The following is a 21,695-nucleotide window of genomic DNA, read 5'->3' as shown; positions in this document are numbered from 1 at the left end:
CTGTATGATCCTGCAGGTGTAGGGATGCACCAGCTCAAAGGAGATAATTGCTTCTCACACTAATGAACATAACATCATCAATATGTATTTTGGCTATATAACTCCAAGAGGAATTTCAAGTCTGTCTGGATTTAAATAGAGATAGAAGAGGAACAGAGTCTTATGTTGGGAGACTACAGTCACAGCAACATGATCAACTCCAGACTTTCCTAGACTATGAGAATAAGTAATAATCGTAGTTGAGATGCTCCCCAGAGAGACACATTTCCAGGAAACTTGAAAGGCACAGAGCATTTGAGATGTCAGAAAGTGAGATTTTTCTTCTAATCCTGTTTAATTCCAAATCTCATTTTGATTTAGTTGGAAAATCTTGACAAAAAGGACCCTTGTAAAGAAAGGGTGAGAATCTGATGTAGGGCAATAAATACAAGGACTGAGCAAGAGAGAGATTAAAAAATGTACAAGTAGAAAACACTGAATTTTTTAATGACACAATGGTTTGTTGCAATGAAAGAACAAACATTTTATATTAACTTGAAATTGTCATATTGGCTCATTGGTGTCATGTGAAAAGTGTCTTTGTGTTCCCCACAATATATGACGTGCTAGTGTTTGCTCACTGGTTTTAAGCAGTAATTGTCATTTTTGCCCTTTTAATATTGTTAATAATATATTTTTTAAATTTCCTCAAATTTTAGAGTCATATATTAAAGAAGGATGAGATAAATCCTTGAACAGTAAGAGACTATTACATTTTTCTGTGCTATTAAAATGTCATCACTGGCTCCTTGTCATCAGATGGACCTTTGTTGACGAAGTGATGTGTCTGTTTTTTAATATGCTGTCTAGATTGGTCATAACTTTTTGTCCAAGGGCCAAGCACCTTTAATTTCATTGCTGCAGTGACCATCTACAGTGATTTTGGAGCCCCCCCCCCCAAAAAAAAGAAGCTTCTCACTGTTTCCATTGTTTCCCCATCTATCTGTCATGAAGTGATGGGACCAGATGCCATGGTCTTAGTTTTCTGAATGTTGAGTTTTAAGCCAACTTTTTCACTCTCTTTTTTCACTTTAATCAAGCATTCTTTAGTTCTTCACTTTCTCCCATAATGATCGTGTCATCTGCATATCTGAGGTTACTGATATTTTCCCTGGCAATCTAGATTCCAGCTTGTGCTTCATCCAGCCTGGAATTTCATAAGATGTACTCTGCATATGAATTAAATAAGCAGGCTGATAACATATAGCCTTGACATACTCCTTTCACATTTGGAACCAGTCTGTTGTTCCATGCCCAGTGCTAACTGTTACTTCCTGATCTGCATACAGATTTCTCAGGACTCAGGTCAGGTGGTCAGGTATTCCCATCTCTTGAAGAATTCTCCACAGTTCATTGTGTTCTACACAGTTAAACGCTTTGGTGTAATCAATAAAGCAGAAGTAGATGGTTTTCTGGAACTGTCTTGCTTTTCCAATGACCTGACAAATGTTGGCAATTTGCTCTCTGGTTCCTCTGCTTTTTCTAAATCCAGTTCGAACATCTGGAAGCTCACGGTTCACGTACAATTGAAGCCTGCCTTGGAGAATTTTGAGCCTTACTTTGCTAGCATGTGAGATGAGTGCAATAGTGCAGTAGTTTGAGCACTCTTTGGCATTGGCATGAAAACTGGGTTTGGCATTCTTTGGGATTGGAATGAAAACTGACCTTTTCCAGTCCTGTGGCCCCTGATGAGTTTTCCAAATTTGTTGGCATATTGAGTGCAGCACTTTCACAGTATCAACTTTTAGGATTTGAATTAGCTCAACTGGAATTCCATCACCTCCACTAGCTTTGTTTGTACTGATGCTTCCTAAGGCCCACTTGACTTCTCATTCCAGAATGTCTGGCTCTAGGTGGGTGATCACATCATCATGATTATCCAGGTCATGAAGGTCTTTTTTGTATGGTTCTTCTGTGTATTCTTGCCACCTCTTCTTAATATCTTCTGCTTCTGTTAGGACCATACCATTGGTTCTTTATTGTATATGTTAGTAAAACTTTTTTTCTCCATAAATTAATTGTAAATACACTTTCTTTATCTTGATGGAAAAAAGGGATCACATAACAAAAAAAAAAGCCTTAGAATATCAAATTATTATATAAAAGCTTCAAATTTTTAAGCATCTCTATTAATTTCAGTTCCTTCACTTTAGACATGCCATATTACATTTCTTTACGATGGCACAGAACTAAAAAAATTATCATGTTACTGAAGCCTGGGGACTAAGCTAAATAGTTTGTATCCATTTTTACAGAACAGATTCTATGAATCACCCTCCTCAGGGCTCACTTCACCTCCTTGTTTCTCAGGCCGTAGATGATGGGGTTAAGCACTGAGATCAGGATAGTGCAGAAGACAGCCAGAACCTTGTCCTCTGTTGGAGATCGAAGGGATCTTATTCAAGGATACGTGTAAGCAAAGGGCATATAGTAGAAAGTCACCACAGTGAGGTGGGTGCTGCAAGTTGAACAGGCCTTTCTCCTTCCTTTTGCTGAGCGCATGCGATAGACAGCAGTGAGAACATGGCCATAGGAATAGGCAATGCCGATGAAAGGCAGCACAAGGAAGAAGACAGTGCTCACACACACTGTGTATTCACAAACCCAGGTGTCCATACAAGCCAGATTCACCATGGCTAGGACATCGCAGAAGAAATGATTGATGGCCCTGGATCGGCAATAAGGGAGATGGAGGACATATATGGTGTGAGCACAAGAGTTGATAGAGCCCATTATCAAAGATCCTATTATCATAAGGACACACCCTTTTTTTTTTTTTTTTTTTTTTGCTCATATGAACAAGATAGTGGAGAGCAAAGCAAACAGCCACATAACGATCATAGGCAATATTGCCAATTTTAACATGTCTGCACATACTAAAGTCAAGAAGAAAAAGCTCTGAATCCCACACTCAATGGAAGTTTTAGAAGTCTACTGTGAAATCTTATTACCAATTAGCATTTGGGTCAAGCCATTGTCTTCTTCCTCTTCACCCCATTTCTGAAACCTCTCATTAAATCAGACCCTTTTCCTGAGAATCTATCTTCTAATTTCACTCTAGCTTCCATAATTCAGCTCAAGCTCTCTTGAAGAAGACGTGCATTCTCTCCATCTGCTTCTCAAAGTTTATATAGCATCATATTTTGCTTTATGACACTTTCCCCTCTCATTCTTTTTTCCTTTTTGCTTTATTTATTAAAATTCTTCCCATTTCTCAATAAGTGTGGGACTATGAATGCATATTTTTAGCACATCTCCATCATAAAACTCATCTCACATAATAATAAAGAAAAAATAGTGAAAGTAGAGAAGAAATTTGAGTGGAAAATCATGGGTGTGAGAGTTCAGAAAGTTTGAGAATAAGAAATTTAGAGAAACAATTATTCCTTCCCTTAACTGGAGAAGGAAAAAAAACAACCTGAGAGTCTTCTAAATGTAAATGAGTGGGCATACTCTCCAGAGAAAATTCTATCAGTGAGCAAACTCAGAACGCTTTTCTAAAAAAGGGGTTGCAATAATTACAGCTTTATAATATTGCTCTAAGACCACAGGTTATCAGACTTTTAAGGAATTTTTCAAATGAAAGAGAAATACACAAACAAACATACAGACACTGAATTAAAAGTTATTAACAAAAATATAAGAAATCTTAATAAAAAATTGTCATATCTTCAGATAAATTTGAGAAGTTGTTAAATCAAATGGCAAATATAGCTTTATATTAAAGGAAATGCCAAGTAACATAAAGAAAAAGCTTTGGAAAATTTAAAAAGATAATAATTAATATTCAATTAAAATTTTGAAAAATAAATTGGTGAAAACTTACCAGAAAAGAAATTATAACAATAAAACATAAAAATTTGATATTTAGAAAATATGAGAGATTTAGAGAATTAATACAAGATAAGCCAATATATCATAGGTATTCTGAAAAATGCCTATGCTACAATAGTAATGGAGTGAATATATCAAGCAAAAACATTTTTTCAGAATTGTCATGTCAGTGACAATATTCAGAAACCTTGGAAAGGACATGGAAAAATGAGAAACAATTTATTAAATGATGTTTCATGGAAACATTAACTCTCCTTGAGAAAAAATTAGCAATTAACAACATATTAGCTATAAACATAAGGAATGTTAGTTGCTCAGTCATGCCCAACTCTTTGCAACCCCATGTACTCTATTCCACCAGGCTCCTCTGTCCGTGGACTTCTCCAGGCAAGAATACTAAAGTGGGTAGCCATCCCTTCTCCAGGGAATCTTCCCAACTCAGGGATTGAACCCAGGTGTCCTGCATTACAAGCAGATTCTTTACCATCTGAACCACTAGGGGAGACCAAAAGCTACTTGAAAGAAATTATAATAATACAGTTGGGAGAAATATATGCAGAAATGGCAAATAAAATAGTTTCACAATTATTATATTTTTACATGAAACCAATAAATTCTAGAAGATAAAACAATGTCATCAGCCCATTTCCCCAGACACAAAATGGGATGTCAATATATGGGGAGAATGAGAAGAGAGGAATAGGGTGAAGGTGGTGATGTAAGGAGGGGGCACCTTCCATCCATTAGCCTGTGTCACAGATCAAAGACTGGTTTCATTTTGGAATCAAACATTAGAACATAAGCATATCATTTTAAATATGGGAAAATGATGGATAAAAAGAAATCAGATTATTTCTTAGTTAGTTGGACAAACAAACTTGGAAACTGTACAAAGTACAGTTAGATAAGTTAGAGATATAAATTTTTATTTACCAGTCTCATTGGATAACTGACTTGTACCAGAATTATTTAATCAACTCTAAAGGTTGATAATACCACTGACATTTTATAGATGATGATAAAATAGAGACCTTAAATGACTTTCCTTTGATTCCATACTAGCAATTTAGATGTTAGATGAATAGATAGATATTTGTATATTAAATTATTTAAAAGAGATATTATGTTTTGTCCCTTATTTATTTTTTTTCTTTTTTTCTCTTGTGTAATCTTAGTTCACAAACCAGGGAGAGAACCCAGGCCACAGCAGTTAAAGTATTGAGTGCTAACCACTGGCTATCCAGGGAGCATTCCATCCCTCAAAAATTTTGAGGTAACCATTATGAAAAAATAATAATTCTCTTTTTAAATTCTTTAAACTAAACTAAAATAAATGGAAACATTAAAATGCAAATTTACTATAGATGAAAGAGTGTTAAGATGTACACAGAAGTTATTTTATGCCTAAATAAACTGGTCTAGTGTTTACATTTTACTGAAAACTCTTTTCCCTTATTTTCTGCTGTCCTTACCATATTTTCACTTGTTCCCTCCAACAATTCAGTGCTAATGAAAGTGTACACATTATTCTTAGAGCCTCTAAATTATTTTTTTTTTAATTTTATTTTATTAGTTGGAGGCCAATTACTTCACAACATTTCAGTGGGTTTTGTCATACATTGACTTAACCTTAATTCATATCTGGCCACCAATACGAAAATGTCTCTACCTATAAGTTTTTGATACCAAAGATACAGCCATATTATCTCCTTTGAAAATCAGGTTGTAAATGTATATATTCACAATATTTATTCAGTTAACCCCTACATCATGATGAGGGAAATTTAATGACTAATCTTCAATGGCTGCCCAGTATCAAAATGAGTTGCAAATTGCCATTATCTAAATTCAATATATATTAATTCCTTGAATAGATTTTTTTCTGTACTTTATTCAGTTGAAAATTAAATGATGAAAAAGGCACATATTACTGATTCTTATAGAAGAAATAGATTTTCAAATGCAGTCTCATTATTAAAACAGTGAAAATTCCTTTCTATAGGGGTGCAGTGAATTATTTAAAACTATACCTTAATCAAGTGGCAGATCTGATGAGATGACCACCATGAGTGAAACAATGACGTGGTTTTTTGAAGTAGAGATTTTCTTTTCCTGTACAACTTTGCTTTTGACCAAAAGTAGTCTCAAAGAAATAACTTTTGATTACTAATGTATCTGGGATATTTGGTGTGATCATTTTCATAAGTGAAGCAAGAATGTGAATTTACTAAGGAAACTTTAAGTTGGCTTTGCTAGAAGTTTTATAAAATATTTTAGACTAGGTTTTTTTTTTTTAATGTTCTAGTTGTAACAAACAAAAACAAACTCTTGACCAGATATACATGGGCCATATCCTCTCTTTCCTGAAATAGTGTAAAAGGTTGTCTTTTCTCAAAAAAAATTGCTTACTCACCAGAGATATAGAAATCCGGTTTAAAAAAAAGATACCAGATTAGTTTTCAGAGAGTTTTGAACTTACTGTCACCATAAAGTCTGCCTAAATTCTTTGAAATTTTTGGTCATAGTTGTACCTGAATATCCATAGATAATAATTAGGTTGCTTTGCCAGTAGTTATTTAGAATTTACAGTATTGTAAAATGACTTTCAAATATTCTGAATCACCAGATCTCTGGGGTCCAGCCAAGCATAATGCTCCACAGTATCCTTTAATGGAATACGACTTAAAATTCCATACTTTTGCAAGTTTTTATACAACAGATTCTACTAAAAAGGACCAAGAGTATATCATTTTTATTACTTTAGGGATTTTGGATTAATATTCTTATTAAATATTTTAGTATGTATTTTCAATTATACACAAGAATGTAAAAGCATGAAATTTATGATATCTAGCATACACAATACTTGTATGTGCAGCTTATAATACACAGGACCTAAAGGTAAAATAGCTACAGCTACATTTGAGACATATCTGAAGCAACAATGTATTTTCTAAACTAAATGTTTATCTTATAGAAATTATTCATGTATTATTAGAGATAGTGGATGTATTACAATTATCTAGTTTTTTGTGTGTGCTTCTAAATTATATATTTCATGAGATTTCACAATAATGAGTCATATTATTAGAAAACTAGGAAAATGAATAGGCTAATATCTTGAGAGAGAAATGAAAATGATTACTATGTATATACTTTGAGCTTGGATTCATATTAAAGATCATTTTACTAGGCTTTATAGTTTAGGGTCAAAATTATATCTAATCCTAGTTCTACCGTACATGTAAACTGGGATTAATGAATTTAACTTTATGGGCCTCTATAAGTGAGCATATAAAAATCACAATAAAATATAATTCACATGGTTAGAATGGTTAATATCAAAGAACTAAGACAAGAAGTGTTGCCAAGCTTGTGGAGAAAGGGAGTCCTTCTTCAGTCTTGGTGGGAATGTAGATTGAAACAATCACTATGGATAGTATGAAGATTTCTCAAAATATTAAAAGTAAATCTGGCAATCCATCTATAAATATGAATCAAGGGAAATGAATTAATATTAGAAAGAGATATCTTCTTATGCCTATTTCAGCACTGTCTGCAATAACTAATTGTCAATTAATAAATAAATTGATATTTCTAAATGGAAAAAATATACATATATGTCATTGAAATATTACATAGCCTTAAAAAAATATATTTCTATTTGCACCAACATGGATGAACCTAGATGACATTATGCAAAGCAAAATAAGCCAGACACAGAAGGACAAATATTGCTTGAACTTACTTTTACCTGAAATCTAAAACAGTCAAGCTCACAGAACCAGAGAGTAGAAACCCTAAAGGGAGTTAGAAATAGAGAGATTTGGGTCAAAGGCTGAAATGCTTCCATCATTCAAGATGAGAAAGTTCTGTAGATTTAATGCAGAACAATGGAAATAGTAAACAACAGTAAAAAGTAAACAATAGTCTATTGCACACTTACAAAGTTATAGGAAAGTAAGTACTAAGTAACTTAAACAGAAATAAAAAGGTGACCGTGCAAGTTGAATTATATGTTAATGACATTGATTTAATGATTATTTCAGGATGTGTATATCAAAACATCAATCTGTATCCCTTAAATATATACCATTTTTATTTGTCAATTGTAGCTTCAGTTCAGTCGCTCAGTTGTGTCCAACTCTTTTGCGACCCCATGAGCCACAGAACGCCAGGCCTCCCTGTCCATCACCAATTCCCAGAGTTTATACAAACTCATGTCCATTGAGTCGGCGATGCCTTAATAATGCTAGAAAAAAAGAGTTATTACAAGATTGTATGAGAAAATGTATGCTGGTGACATTACACATGCCTTGAATAAGTTATTACTGAACAGTAGTTGCAACATTTACCTTCTTCATCACCACTAACAGCAATATCTACATAACCACGTCACTTTCATCTACACCCTTGTCACCTCACAATTTATCAGATGGTATGATTCACAAAATGTTCTAATATTCATTCCTATATGATTTTAATAAAGTATCCTAGATTACAAATGAAGATGTTATCATTATTCCATTTGTATTTTAGTGATATGTATGGAAAGTTAAAAAAATAAAATGCAAAAATTAAACACAGGGATGAAGTAAACTTAGTACAATTTGTGTTGGAAAAAAACCTGGGTAACTGTAATATATCTGCTATTGATATTTTTAAGAATACCTGAGTAATTTGCACAAGGTGCTCTGAAATTTAGATAACGCTTTATTGCCTCAGAGATGTCTCAAATTAGGTGACTATAATTTTGCCTTTATTAGAAGCTCCATTTTATATTTTTGCAAAAGATGGAGACAAGAAACAATTTAATTGAAAATAGCAGATTCATATAAGTTAAATGTGCATAAAAATACTAAATTTACTCTGGAACCATGCTAACTACTGTACTTACAGGAAGGTGACCATATTTTCATTAGTAAATGAAATCCTAAAAAGAAGTTTATGAATAATATCAACTATTGACTATAACATTAATCTCACTGTGTTTCACTACTTCTTCACAGTAGATTATTAGGATTGACACCATTTTGAAAATTTTACAAATACGTATATTCATCTCTCACCCCTGCACTTGATGTTTTAGATAATTCCATGAAGACTCTCCAGCAACCACAATTCCTGGCCTACTCTAACTAGAAATTCAGTATAACATTTATATTGTGTGTGTTCACCTTGTAAAGTCCATTAATGGAGGCTAAGTCACTAACAGCTCAGATTAGTCATAGGCCAAGAGTGGGGAAGAAGTTCTGAAAATGAATGTCTTTAGATATTTTTACAGATGTGTTAAGAGTCAATTTGGTGTGAAAAGAAACAAATATTTTTATTAAATTTATTCCAATGTTAATATGACTCTAAAGTGTTATGGAATCATATATCTTCTATTTTGTAATTCAGTAAGTGCATAAAATACTGGAGTACTTCTTTCTATTGTGTTCACTTTATTGCTCTTCAATTTGAAATTTTCTGCCAACCATGTGTTGAACAAGTCTATCAGTGCCATTTTTCCAATAGTATTGCTCACTTTGTGTATTTGTCATCTTTTGGTAATTCTTACAGTATTTCACACCCCCCCAACAGCCAAAAGAGTATCACTCTCTGAAGACTCAGGTGATGATGAGAACTTTTCAGCAATAAAGTATTTTTAAATGAAGCTATGTACATTTTTAGAAGCAATGCTCATACACACTTACTTGAATATAGTAGAATGTAGCATAGCTTTTATATGTACTAGGAAACAAACAAAAAAAGTTGTATATGATTCTCTTTATTGCCATATTTGCTTTACTGCAGGGATCTGGAAACAAATTTGAAATATTTGTTAGGTGTACCTGTAATGTGGAAACACTTTATTTTTCAGTTTTGAACATATTAAGTAGAAATTGAATACATTAAAATGAAATGTGATACATTTAACATGGAATCATAAGAAGAAATTCTTAAAATTTCAAACAATTAATGTGCAATTTTAAATTTTTTGATATTATTTTCAAGTTGTTTTCTTTATATTGTAGTTTACCATTATTACCATTAATTATAAAACACATTTATAATTTTATAATAGGTAATAATGTGTTAGCAATACTCTGATGTGATAGTGTTTAGATAATATGCAATTGCATTTTTTATTACAGGTGATGTTATAAATGTTCTTAGATTTCCTTTGGTCTAAGTATTTGCATTATGACTTATTTCTCTTGGTAAGTGGTATTACTAATGTAGTTTAATGCATTTGTTTTCTGGCTCAGATGGTAAAGCATCTGCCTGCAATGTGGGAGACCTGGATTCGATCCCTGGCTCAGGAAGATCCCCTGGATGAAGGAAGTGGCAACCCACTCCAGTACTCTTACTTGGAAAATTCTATGGATGGAGGAGCATGGTGGGCTACAGTCCATGGGATCACAAAGAATCAGACACGACTGAGTGACTTCACTTTGACTTTTTGACTTTTAACAAAATTTACTATTTTAACCATCTCATTTGTACAATCCAGCGACACTAAGTACATCCAAATTTTTGTGAAATTATCACCACCATTCATTTTCAGAGCATTTTTATTACCCCAATATGAAACATTTCACCATATAAACAAAAATTCTCTGTCCTTTTCTCCAAACAGCTCTGCTAACCATGGTTCTGTCTCAATGCATTAAAAAACAAACAAACAAACAAACTTTTTATTTTGTACTGGGGTATAGCTGGTTAACAAACAATGTTATAAAAATTTTAGGTGAACAGTGAAGGGACTCAGCCATACATATACATGTGTTCTCTCTCCCCAAAACACCCGTCTCTCCCAGGCTGCCACACAACACTGAGTAGAGTAACATGTGCCATACAGTTGGTCCTTGTCAGTTATTTATTTTAAGCATTGCAGTGTGTACTTGGCCATCCCAGACTCCCTAACTACCCCTTACCCCCAGCAACCATTAGTTATATGTACATAAGTTCATTTGTATCATTTTGTTTTAGATTACACACATAAGGGATGACATACAATATTTTTCCTTCTCTGTCTGACTTACTTCACTCAGTATGGCACTCTAGATTCATCTATGTTGCTGCAAATGGCATTGCTTCATTCTTTGTAATGGCTGTGTAATAGTCTATTGTGTGTATGTAAGTCATCTTCTTTATCTGCTCCTTTTTTGATGGATATTTAGCTTGCTTCCATGTCTCAGCCATTGTAAATAGTGATGCAATTAGTATTGGGGCACATGTACCCTTTTGGATCATGTTTTACTCTGGATATATGTCCAGGAGTGGGATTGCAGGGTCATATGTTAACTCTATTTTCAATTTTTTAAGGAAACTGTATACGTTCCCAGTGGTGACTGTACCAATTATATTCCTACCAACAGTGTAGGAGGGTTCCCTTCCCTCCCCATCCTCTCCAGTATTTATTGTTTTTGGATTTTTGATGATACCCATTCGGGCTGGTGTGAGGTGATATCTCACTATAGTTGATTTGCATTTCTCTAATAATTAGCAATACTGAACATCTTTACATATGTCTATTGGCCATCAGTTTGTTTTCTTTAGAGAAGTGTCCATTTAGGTCTTCCACCCATTTTGGGGGTGGGATATTTTGATGCTGTTAGCGTTATCAGGTATTTGCAAATTTTGGAGTGCATGCTGAGTCACTTCAGTCATGTCTGACTCTTTGTGACCCTGTGGACTGTAACCTGCCAGGTTCCTCTACCCATGGGATTCTCCAGGTAAGAATTTTGGAGTGGATTGCTATGCCTTTCTCCAGGGGATCTTCTTGACCCAGGGATTAAACTTGCATTTCCTATGTCTCCTGTATTGGCAGGAGTTTACTTTACCACTCAGTTCAGTTCAGTTCAATTCAGTCACTCAGTCATGTCCGACTTTGCAACCCCATGAATCGCAGCACGCCAGGCCTCCCTGTCCATTACCAACTCCCGGAGTCTACCCACTAGTGCCAACTTATTGGTCACATCATTTGCAAATATTTTCTATCAGTCTCTGGTTTGTCTTTTCATTTGTTTATTTATTTATTTATTTATTTCTGTGCAAAAGCTTTTAGGTTTATTGTAGATACTGTTTGTTTATTTCTGGTTTTATTTTCATTATTCTGGGAGGAAAAAATTTGAAAAAGATATTGCTGTGATTTTTGTAAGAGTGTGTTCTGCCTATGTTTTCCCCTAAGGGTTTTATAGTGTCAGGTTGCACATTTAGGTTTTAATCCATTTTCAGCTTATTTTTGTATACAGTGTTAATCTAATTTCATTGTTTACATGTAGCTGTCCAGTTTGCCCAGCACCAATTGTTGAAGAGACTTTCTTTCCAACATTGTGTAGTCTTGCCTCCTTTGTCATGGATTAATTGGCCATAGATGTATGTTTTTATTTCTGGATGTACTATCCTGTTCCACTCATCTTTATTTTTATTTTTGTGTCAGTTCCATACTGTTTTTATGACTGTAGCTTTATAGTACAGTCTCAAGACACATAGCCTGATTCCTTCATCTCCATTTTTCTTTCTCAAGATTGTTGTGTGTCTCCATACAAATTTTGAGATATTTTGTTCTAGTTTTATGAAAAATGCCATTGGTAAATTTATAGGGATTGCTTTGAATCTGTAGATTGCCTTGGGTAGTATAGTCATTTTGACAATATTGATTCTTGCAATCCATGAACATGGTATATGTTTTCATCTGTTTATGTCTTATTCAGTTTCTTTCATCAGATCTTAATTTTCCCAGTACAAGTCTTTTGTCTCCTCAGGTAGGCTTATTCCTAGATATTTTACTCTTTTTGATATGGTAATAAATTGAATTGTTTCTTTGATTTCTTTTTCTAATTTCTCACTGTTGGTATATAGAAATGCAACAGATTTCTGTGTATTAATTTTGTAACTTACAACTTTACCAAATCCAGTTGATAAGTTCTAAAAATTTTCTGGCACCATCTCCAGGACCTTCTATGTATAGTATCACATCATCTCCTAACAGTGACAGTTTAACTTCCTTTTTTGCATTTTGGATTCCCTTGACTTCCTTCTCTTCTCTGATTGCTGTAACTAGGACTTCAAAACTCTGTTGAATAAGGATGGTGAGAGTGGATTTCCTTATCTTGTTCCTGACCTTAGAGAGATTGCTTCAACTTTTCACCATTGAGTATGATGCCAGCTGTAGGTTTGTAATATATGGCCTTTATTATGTTGAGACATATTCCCTCTATGCCCACTTTCTGGAGATATTTTATCATAAATGGGTGCTGAATTTTGTCAAGAGTTTTTTTCTGCATATATTGAGATGATCATATGGTTCTTATTCTTTAGATTGTTGACATGATATATCACATTGATTGATTTGTGAATGCTGAAGAATCCTTGCATCCCTTGTGTGAATCCCACTTTATCATGTTGTATAATCTCTTTAATGTATTGTTGGATATGAACTGCTGGATTTTGTTCAAGATTTTTATATCTATGTTCATCAATGATATTAGCTTGCAATTTTCTACTTTTGTGGTATCTTTGTCAGAGTGATGGTGGACTCATAAAATAACTTTGGAAGTTTAGCTTCCTCTGCTGATTGTGGTTTTCTTTCTGGAGGCTGCAGGACTGTGGTTCTTCTTGCCTCTTCTCTCTGCCCTCTGGTGGATGAGGCTAAGAGGCTTGTGCAAACTTTCTGATGAGAGAGACTGGAGGTTGGGAAAACAGGGTCTCCTTTGGTGGACAGAGTGGTTCTCAGTAAAACTTGAATCTAGTGGTCTGCTGATGGGTGGGGCTGTGCTCCCTCCCTGTTAGTTGTCTGGGCTAAGGTCACCCAGACCTGGAGTCTACCTGCTCTGTTGTTGTTGTTCAGACTCTAAGTCGTGTCCCATACCTTATGACCCACGGCCTGTAGGACACTAAGCTTCCCTGTCCTTCATTATCTCCTAGAGTTTGGTCAGATTCATGTCCATTGCATTGATAATGCTATCCAATCATCTCATCCTCTGTCCCACACCCACCCCCACACCCTCTCCTCCTACCCTTAATGTTTCCCAGCACCAGGGTCTTTCCAATGAGTCAACTGTCTGCATCAAGTGGCCAAAATATTTGAGCTTCAGTTTCAGTATCAGTCCTTCCAGTGAATATTCAGGTTTGATTTCCTTTATGATTGACTCATTTCATCCCCTTGCAGTTAAAGGAACTCTCCTCTTTCACTCTTATCAAGAAGCTTTCCTGCTAGTAAGCTCCTCAGTGGTAAAGAATCTACCTGCAATGCTGCAGACCTGGGTTTGATCCCTGGGTTGGGAAAATCCACTGGAGAAGAAAATTTCAACTCAAACTCCAGTATTTTTGCCTGGACAATCCCATGCACAGAGGAACCTAGCAGGCTCCAGTCCATGGAATTACAAAGAGTTGAACACGACTTAGTGACTAAACACTCACAAGAGGCTCTTTAGTTCCTCTTTGCTTTCTGCAATTGGAGTGATAGGGCTGTAGGCTCTATTGTATGGCTAACGGTGACCTCCAAGAGGTCTCACATCAAGGGACACCTCCCAGGACTCTTGCTGCCAGTGCTAATGTCCCGCTATAAGTCACTGTGAAGCCATGCCTCCACAAGAGAACCTCCAATACTTGCACGTCAGCCTGACTCAGACTCCTGTGGGATCACTGCTTGTTTCCCCTGGGTCCTGGTGTGCACATGGTTTTGTTTGTGCCCTCCAAGATTGGAGGTCCTGTGAAAGTCCTGCAATCCATTTCTTCTGGCTTTTAAAGTCAGATTCCCTAGGAATTTCTAGTCCTTTTCCTGGATCCCAAGTCTGGGAAGCCTGATGTGGGACTCAGAACCTTCACACTAGTGTGAGAACTTCTTTGGTATTATTGCTCTTCAGTCCCAGTAATTATAGGATTTGATTTTATTGTGATTATACCATTTCATTGCAGCTTCCATTTGTCTTTGGATGTGGGGTATCTTTTTGGTGAGTTCCAGCATCTTCCTGGAAGTGGCTATTCAACATCTAGTTGGGATTTTGGTACTCTGGCAGGAGAAGATGATTATATGTCCTTCTACTCCACCATCTTGAACTATTCTTGTTGATTACTTTTAAATTAGCAAAATGGGATGGTCCAAATTCTTGCAAACATGTCAAGGTCATTGTAAAGGCACTCCCTAGTTTTCACTGTCAACTGCCAGTCAAATTGCTCCTCCCAGGCCAGTTAGAGATCACCCGTTTACACCTCAGGAGGGAGAGAGGAGACAGTGGGGCACACGGGGAGGCTGTAAGTCAGGAAGCAGCGGGCCACTGCAGGGTTGGGAGGCTTGGTTGTAATTCAATGGCAAGCAGAGAGGTGGTATCAGTGGTGGCGGCTAAATTTATTTGTTCTATGTACCTCATAAAAGTGGAATCATACAATATTTTTCTTTTTGTTTGACTTATTCCAGTAAGTGTATGCAGAGTTCATCTATTTTGTAGCATGTATCAGAATTTACTATTAAATTCAAACTATATTCTATTTTATGTATATAGCCCATTTAAGAAGTACTCTGTTCCTGTGAACATGATGTAATACAAATATCTGTTCTACTTTCTGACTTCAATTATTTTTATGTATACATAGAGCACAATTGTTGGTTCATAAGGCCATACTATGATCAAGTTTTAGAGGAATCACATATTGCTTTTCATACCTGCTTACCATTTTACATTCTAACCAGAAATGGACAAAGATTTCAGCTTCTCAATTGCTATTTCTTTCTTTGTTATTTTTGTTATTTGTTTTTTTTTTTTTTTTAAATACTAGCACTCTAACTTTGAAGGGTTATTCCATTGTGGTTTTGATATGGATTTCCCTAATGACTAATGATGCTAGCCATCTTTTTTTTTTTTTTTTTTTTTTAAATATTATTTTATTAGTTGGAGGCCAATCACTTTACAACATTTCAGTGGGTTTTGTCATACATTGACATGAATCAGCCATATAGTTACACGTATTCCCCATCCCGATCCCCCCTCCCACCTCCCTCCCCACCCGACTCCTCAGGGTCCTCCCAGTGCACCAGGCAAGAGCACCTGATTCATGCATCCCACCTGGGCTGGTGGTCCGTTTCACCATAGATAGTATACATGCTGTTCTTTCAAAACATCCCACCCTCACGTTCTCCCCCAGAGTTCAAAAGTCTGTTCTGTACTTCTGTGTCTCTTTTTCTGTTTTGCATATAGGGTTATCGCCACCATCTATCTAAATTCCGTATATATGTGTTAGTATACTGTAATGTTCTTTATCTTTCTGGCTTACTTCACTCTGTATAATGGGTACACCATGGAATATTACTCAGCCGTTAAAAAGAATTCATTTGAATCAGTTCTAATGAGATGGACGAAACTGGAGCCCATTATACAGAGATGCTAGCCATCTTATCATGTGCTTATCAGGTATTTCTATACATTTTAGAAAAATATGTACTCAAATTTTTCACTCATGTTTTAATTTGGTTTTGTTGTTTTTTTAATATTTGTTGTTGAACAATTTTTTTTTAATGCTAAGATTTATTTATACATTCTGGATATTTTCCTTCATAAGATATATATATATATTTTCTAATTATATTATTCTCTCTCTTTAATCTACTGAGAATGTTCTTAAATGCACAATTTCTTTTTATCTATTTAATTAAATAAATTAATTTTCCTTTTGTCATCTGTGTTTTGTTGTCACACCCACAAATATTTGCTAAGCTCAATGTAATAAAGTTTTTCCTGTCTGTTTATTCCAACAGTTTTTATAGATTCAGTGCTTATTTTTAATCTTTTAACCAATTTTGAGTTAATTTTTAAATGTTGTATGTATAATGGTTCCATATTCTTCTTTTGCATTCCAAAATTCAGTTTTCTTATTATGATTCATTGAAAATAGTGTCCTTTCCTTAATGAATAGTCTTGGCAGCCTTGCTGAAAATTGCATAATCTTACACCTGAGGATTCCTTTATGATTCTTCTATTCTATTTAATTCATCTGTTGGTCTCTTTGTATGTAAGCTACTTTAATTAGTTATATACATATATATGTATATATGTAATTAGTTGCGAAATAAGAAAGAATGAAAAATTGTTTTTCTATTTGAAGATTAAATTCCATTATGATTCAGCATTAATTTTAGAGTATGCTTCCCTATTTTGCAGAAAAAAATCATGGGGATTTTGATAAGGAATTCATTGACTCTGTAGGTAGTTCTGGATATTCTTATTATTGTAAGAATATTATTATCCCAATCCATGAACATGGAGTATAAAGATACTTATTTTTATCTCCTTTAATTATTTCAGGAATGTTTGATAGATTTCACCATGTAAGTGTTTCATATTCTTAGTTGGAATTTTCCAAAATATTTTGTTTATGTTATGATAGATGGAGTTGTTTTCTTTTAACATGTTTATTGCTAGGGTAAAGAACACAACTGATTTTTGTTGTTTATTTTGTATCTTACAACTTTGCTGACCCTGTTTATTAACTTTAATTGTGTGTATGTATGTGTGATCTTTAGGAATATTTAGGATAATATAATGACGTCAATAAATAGATGGACTTACTCATTTTATTTCAACTTGGATCTCTTTCGATACTTTAGCCTAATTGCTCTAGCTGAAACCCTCAACATTTTGTTGAACAGATTTGGTGGAAGTGGGCATTTTGACTTTTTTCTGTACTTCGAGGAAAAGCATTCAGCTTTTCACAATTAAGCACAAGATTAGCTATGCTTTTTTTCATGTCAATCTTTTATATGTGGAGGATTTTCTTTGTCTAGTTCCAGATTGTTGGGTTATTTTATCATTGAAGAGTGTTAAGTCTTGTCAAACCCCCTTTTTCCTTCATGGATTTAGAGTATCATGTATTTTATTTCCCCTCTCATTCAAGTAAGATGGTGCATTATGTATGTTTATTTTCCTATGGTGAACATTTCTGGTATTTTATGATTAAAGCAAATCAGGTGATTGTGTATAATCTTTTTGATATACTCAAAAAATTGATGAATTTTTTTTGCTGGTATTTAGTTAAGAATGTTGTCTAAAGGCCTTTATTCATATCAATGTCTTTTCCTTTTTTAAAAATATAAATGCATTTATTTTAATTGGAGGCTAATTACTTTACAATTTGTAGTGGTTTTGCCATACATTGGCATGGATCCACCATGGGAGTACATGTATTCCCCATTTTGAACCCCCCTCCTTCTTCTCTCCCCATCCCATCCCTCTGGGTCATCCGAGTGCACCAGCCCCGAGTGCCCTGTATCATGCATTGAACCTGGACTGGCGATCCACTATGTATATGATAATATACCTGTTCCAATGCCATTCTCCCAAACTATCCCACCCTCGCCCTCTTCCACAGAATCCAAAAGACTGTTCTATACATCTGTGTCTCTTTTGCTGTCTTGCATATAGAGTTATTGTTACCATCTTTCTAGATTCCATGTATATGTGTTAGTATACTGTATTGGTGATTTTCTTTCTGACTTACTTCACTCTGTATAATGGGCTCCAGTTTCATCCACCTCATTAGAACTGATTCAAATGTATTCTTTTTAACTGCTGAGTAATATGCCATTGTGTATTTGTACCACAGCTTTCTTATCCATTCGTCTGCTGATGGGCATCTAGGTTGCTTCCATGTCCTGGCTATTATAAACAGTGCTGCGATGAACATTGAGGTGCACGTGTCTCTTTCAGTTCTGGTTTCCTCGGTGTGTATGCCCAGCAGTGGGATTGCTGGGTCATATGGCATTTCTATTTCCAGTTTTTTAAGGAATCTGTACACTGTTCTCCATAGTGGCTGTACTCATTTGCTTTCCCACCAACAGTATAAGAGGGTTTCCTTTTCTCCACACTCTCTCCAGCATTTATTGCTTGTAGACTTTTGGAGTCAAAAGGGGGAGAGAGAAATCAAACCAGTAATCTCACTCCTAAGTAAAAATGGGTACTGAAGATTGGGTTCTTAAAGGTATAAAATTGATAACAAATACCAAAAAGCAAAGATTAAAAATCTAGAGTAGAGTTTAGATTCTCAAAAATACAATATTAAAACAAAACAAAACAAAGTCACAAAAATTATATATATATATATATATATGTATATATATATATATATATAAAGTTTTCTTTAAAAATCAGGTCTTTTTTTTTGCAAGGTAATAGTAAGTTATAAAAATGAAAATTAAAGGAGTAATAGAGGACTTAAAAATTAAAAAAATTAAAAATTTAAAAAATGGTAATAGTTAAAATATATCTAGGAATTTCTCTGGAGCTGTTGTGGATAGTGTGGGGTCAGTTCATTTTCAGATAGTTCCTTGATCTGGCTTATACCTTTCAAGATTTATAGGCCCCTTCCAATGTATCGGTGCTAACTACAGGGTTTTAATCTTTGCACCTGTCACTTCCAAAGCAGTTCCCTCTGTTTATTTCAGCTTCTTCTGTTTGCTGGTCTCTTCAGTGTTTAACTTCTGCCCTGACACAAGGGGGCGGGGTGGTCACTTATTTAGGCTCCCTCATTCAGTCGTGCTGTGGGGAGGGGGGAACACTGCAAACCAACATTACTGGCGTGTGTGGGGAGTGCTCGAGTGTCTCAGTTGCACTGGGGTTGCCCCCACTCAGGGCGTGTGCACTTTCCCCGTCTGCACTGCTCAGGCTCCAGGTTGCTCTGCTGGGAACTGTCTGAGGCAGGCCCTGGGTTGCCTGCACTTTCTGGGTCTAAGCCTCTCAGGTTCAAGTTCTCGAGCACTCCCCAAAGGCACAGACTCGGTTGGGCCTGCGTTTTGTGCCTTTCCCAGGTCCGAGCAGCTCAGGTGACCAGGTGCTTGGCGAGCGCAGTCACACCCAGGTGGGCGGTATGTCTTATCGCCCCCCGACCCCGACCCCCCTTCCCGTTCCAATCGCTTGGTTTTCTGGGTGTACAACTGGGCGTGCCTTCTCAGGTGTGCCGTGTGTCTCTTCTGGGGAACTGATCTCTGGCTGCAACCCTCCCGGCGGATGTCAACCGTCCAGAATCTCAAGAACTCTTGGTTAGCAACAGAGCCTGTTTGCAGTTTGGTAGAGGATGCCTCTCTGGGGCAATGATTTTCCCTTTCCCCTCTGGCTGTCCACCTCCCCCGCCCTCGCCTGCTTGTCTCCAGCGGGGGATGGGCCGGTCCGCAGCCTGCTAGCTCTCCCCTGGTATTTGCTCAGTCCTTTGTTCTGTGAGGGAGCCTGGCAGTGCCTCAGGTTAGGACTCTTTGACGGATAGTTCTCTCTCTCTCTCTCTTTTATTTTCTCTCTCTCTCTGGCTGTCCCACAGTCTGTGTTGCTATCTCATGTCAGTTCCCTCAGATTGCTCTCAGGACATTCGGACCCTGCCCTTACCCTAAGCAATGCAGCCCACGCCTCCCTGTTCAGGCCCTGCTTGCTGCCAGCGCTGGGAGTTGCCATTAGGCATAGAACCTATGGGTTTTATTTATTTATTTTTCCTTCCAGGTATGTTGCCCTCTGAGAGTCTAAGATTCCCCACAGATCTGCCGGTGAGAGTGGTGAGAGTGTTTCCTGGTGTTTGGAAACTTCTCTTTTAAGACTCCCTTCTCGGGGATGGATCTCTGTCCCTACCTCTTTTGTCTCTCTTTTTGTCTTTTATATTTTGTCCTACCTCCTTTGAAAGACAATGGGATGCCTTTCTAGTTGCCTGATGTCCTCTGCCAGAATTAAGAAGTTGTTTTGTGGAATTTACTCAGTATTCCAATGTTCTTTCAATGAATTTGTGGGGGAGAAAGTGGTCTCCCCGGCCTATTCCTCCGCCATCTTAGGACCCCCGCCCTCAATGTCTTTTCTTATAGAATCAGTGTAATTGTGACCTCATAGAATGAGATAATGAGTGATATCTCCTCCTCTGGTTTTTGGGACGATATGGAAAATAACTGACATTAATTCTGTCATACATGACTGCTAAAATTAACCAGTGACATTATCTGGTTTACAGATTTCCTTTGTTGGGAAATCTTAATTACCAATTTAAACTCCTTGCTAATTATAGGTCTAGTCAGTCTTCATAGGGTTTGTGTTTTGCAAAACTGTACAATATTTTCTTGTGATCTTTTAGAAGTCTACTCTCTTAGTGCATTTCAAATATACAATATAGCATTTTAAACTGTAATCACCATGCTGTTCATTAATTCCCCAGGACTTATTTATCTCATAACTTCAAGTTTCCATATTTTGCCACCTTCACCTTTTTCATTTATGACTTTTTATAAATTATTGATAATTTACTTTTTGAAATATTTTATAGTTTCATAAAAATACAGAAATCAAATTAATTTCTCTCTCACATACATCATATATGTATATATCTATATATAATGTGATTATATCATAAAAGATAATTTTTACAAGTTTGTACGATTTTAGTGGGAAAATAAAATTAACATTTACTTTTTGAAATATTTTATAGTTTCATAAAAATACAGAAATCAAATTAATTTCTCTCTCACATACATCATATATGTATATATCTATATATAATGTGATTATATCATAAAAGATAATTTTTACAAGTTTGTACGATTTTAGTGGGAAAATAAAATTAACATTTAGTCATCTTTGATGTACTATAATTGGAGGTTTGGTGATTATAATTGGCAACATAGAGAGACAGATACAATTTTAGATATATGTGTTTATAAAACAAACATCTGTAACAATTTTACTATTATCAGTGTTTCAGAAATATCCATCTTTGCACACTTGAAGAGATAAAGACTTTCTAGAGATTTGAATAACAGGTATCCTCTAAATATTTATTATGGAAATAGACAACAATATATACTTTAATCTTTTTCC

At 35.6% G+C, this 21,695-nt stretch overlaps 1 pseudogene; it reads right to left on the bottom strand.

Annotated features, from left to right (window-relative positions):
* Positions 1 to 2,325: 2,325 nt before the first annotated feature.
* LOC136157819 (olfactory receptor 2L8-like) lies at positions 2,326 to 20,294 on the bottom strand (annotated as a pseudogene).
* Positions 20,295 to 21,695: the final 1,401 nt, after the last annotated feature.

The sequence above is a fragment of the Muntiacus reevesi genome, chromosome 1 (assembly GCF_963930625.1).
Source record: "Muntiacus reevesi chromosome 1, mMunRee1.1, whole genome shotgun sequence".
NCBI classification, from domain to species: Eukaryota; Metazoa; Chordata; class Mammalia; order Artiodactyla; family Cervidae; genus Muntiacus; species Muntiacus reevesi.
Note: the sequence above shows the minus strand (reverse complement) of the source record. Positions and strands in the feature narration are given on the sequence as shown.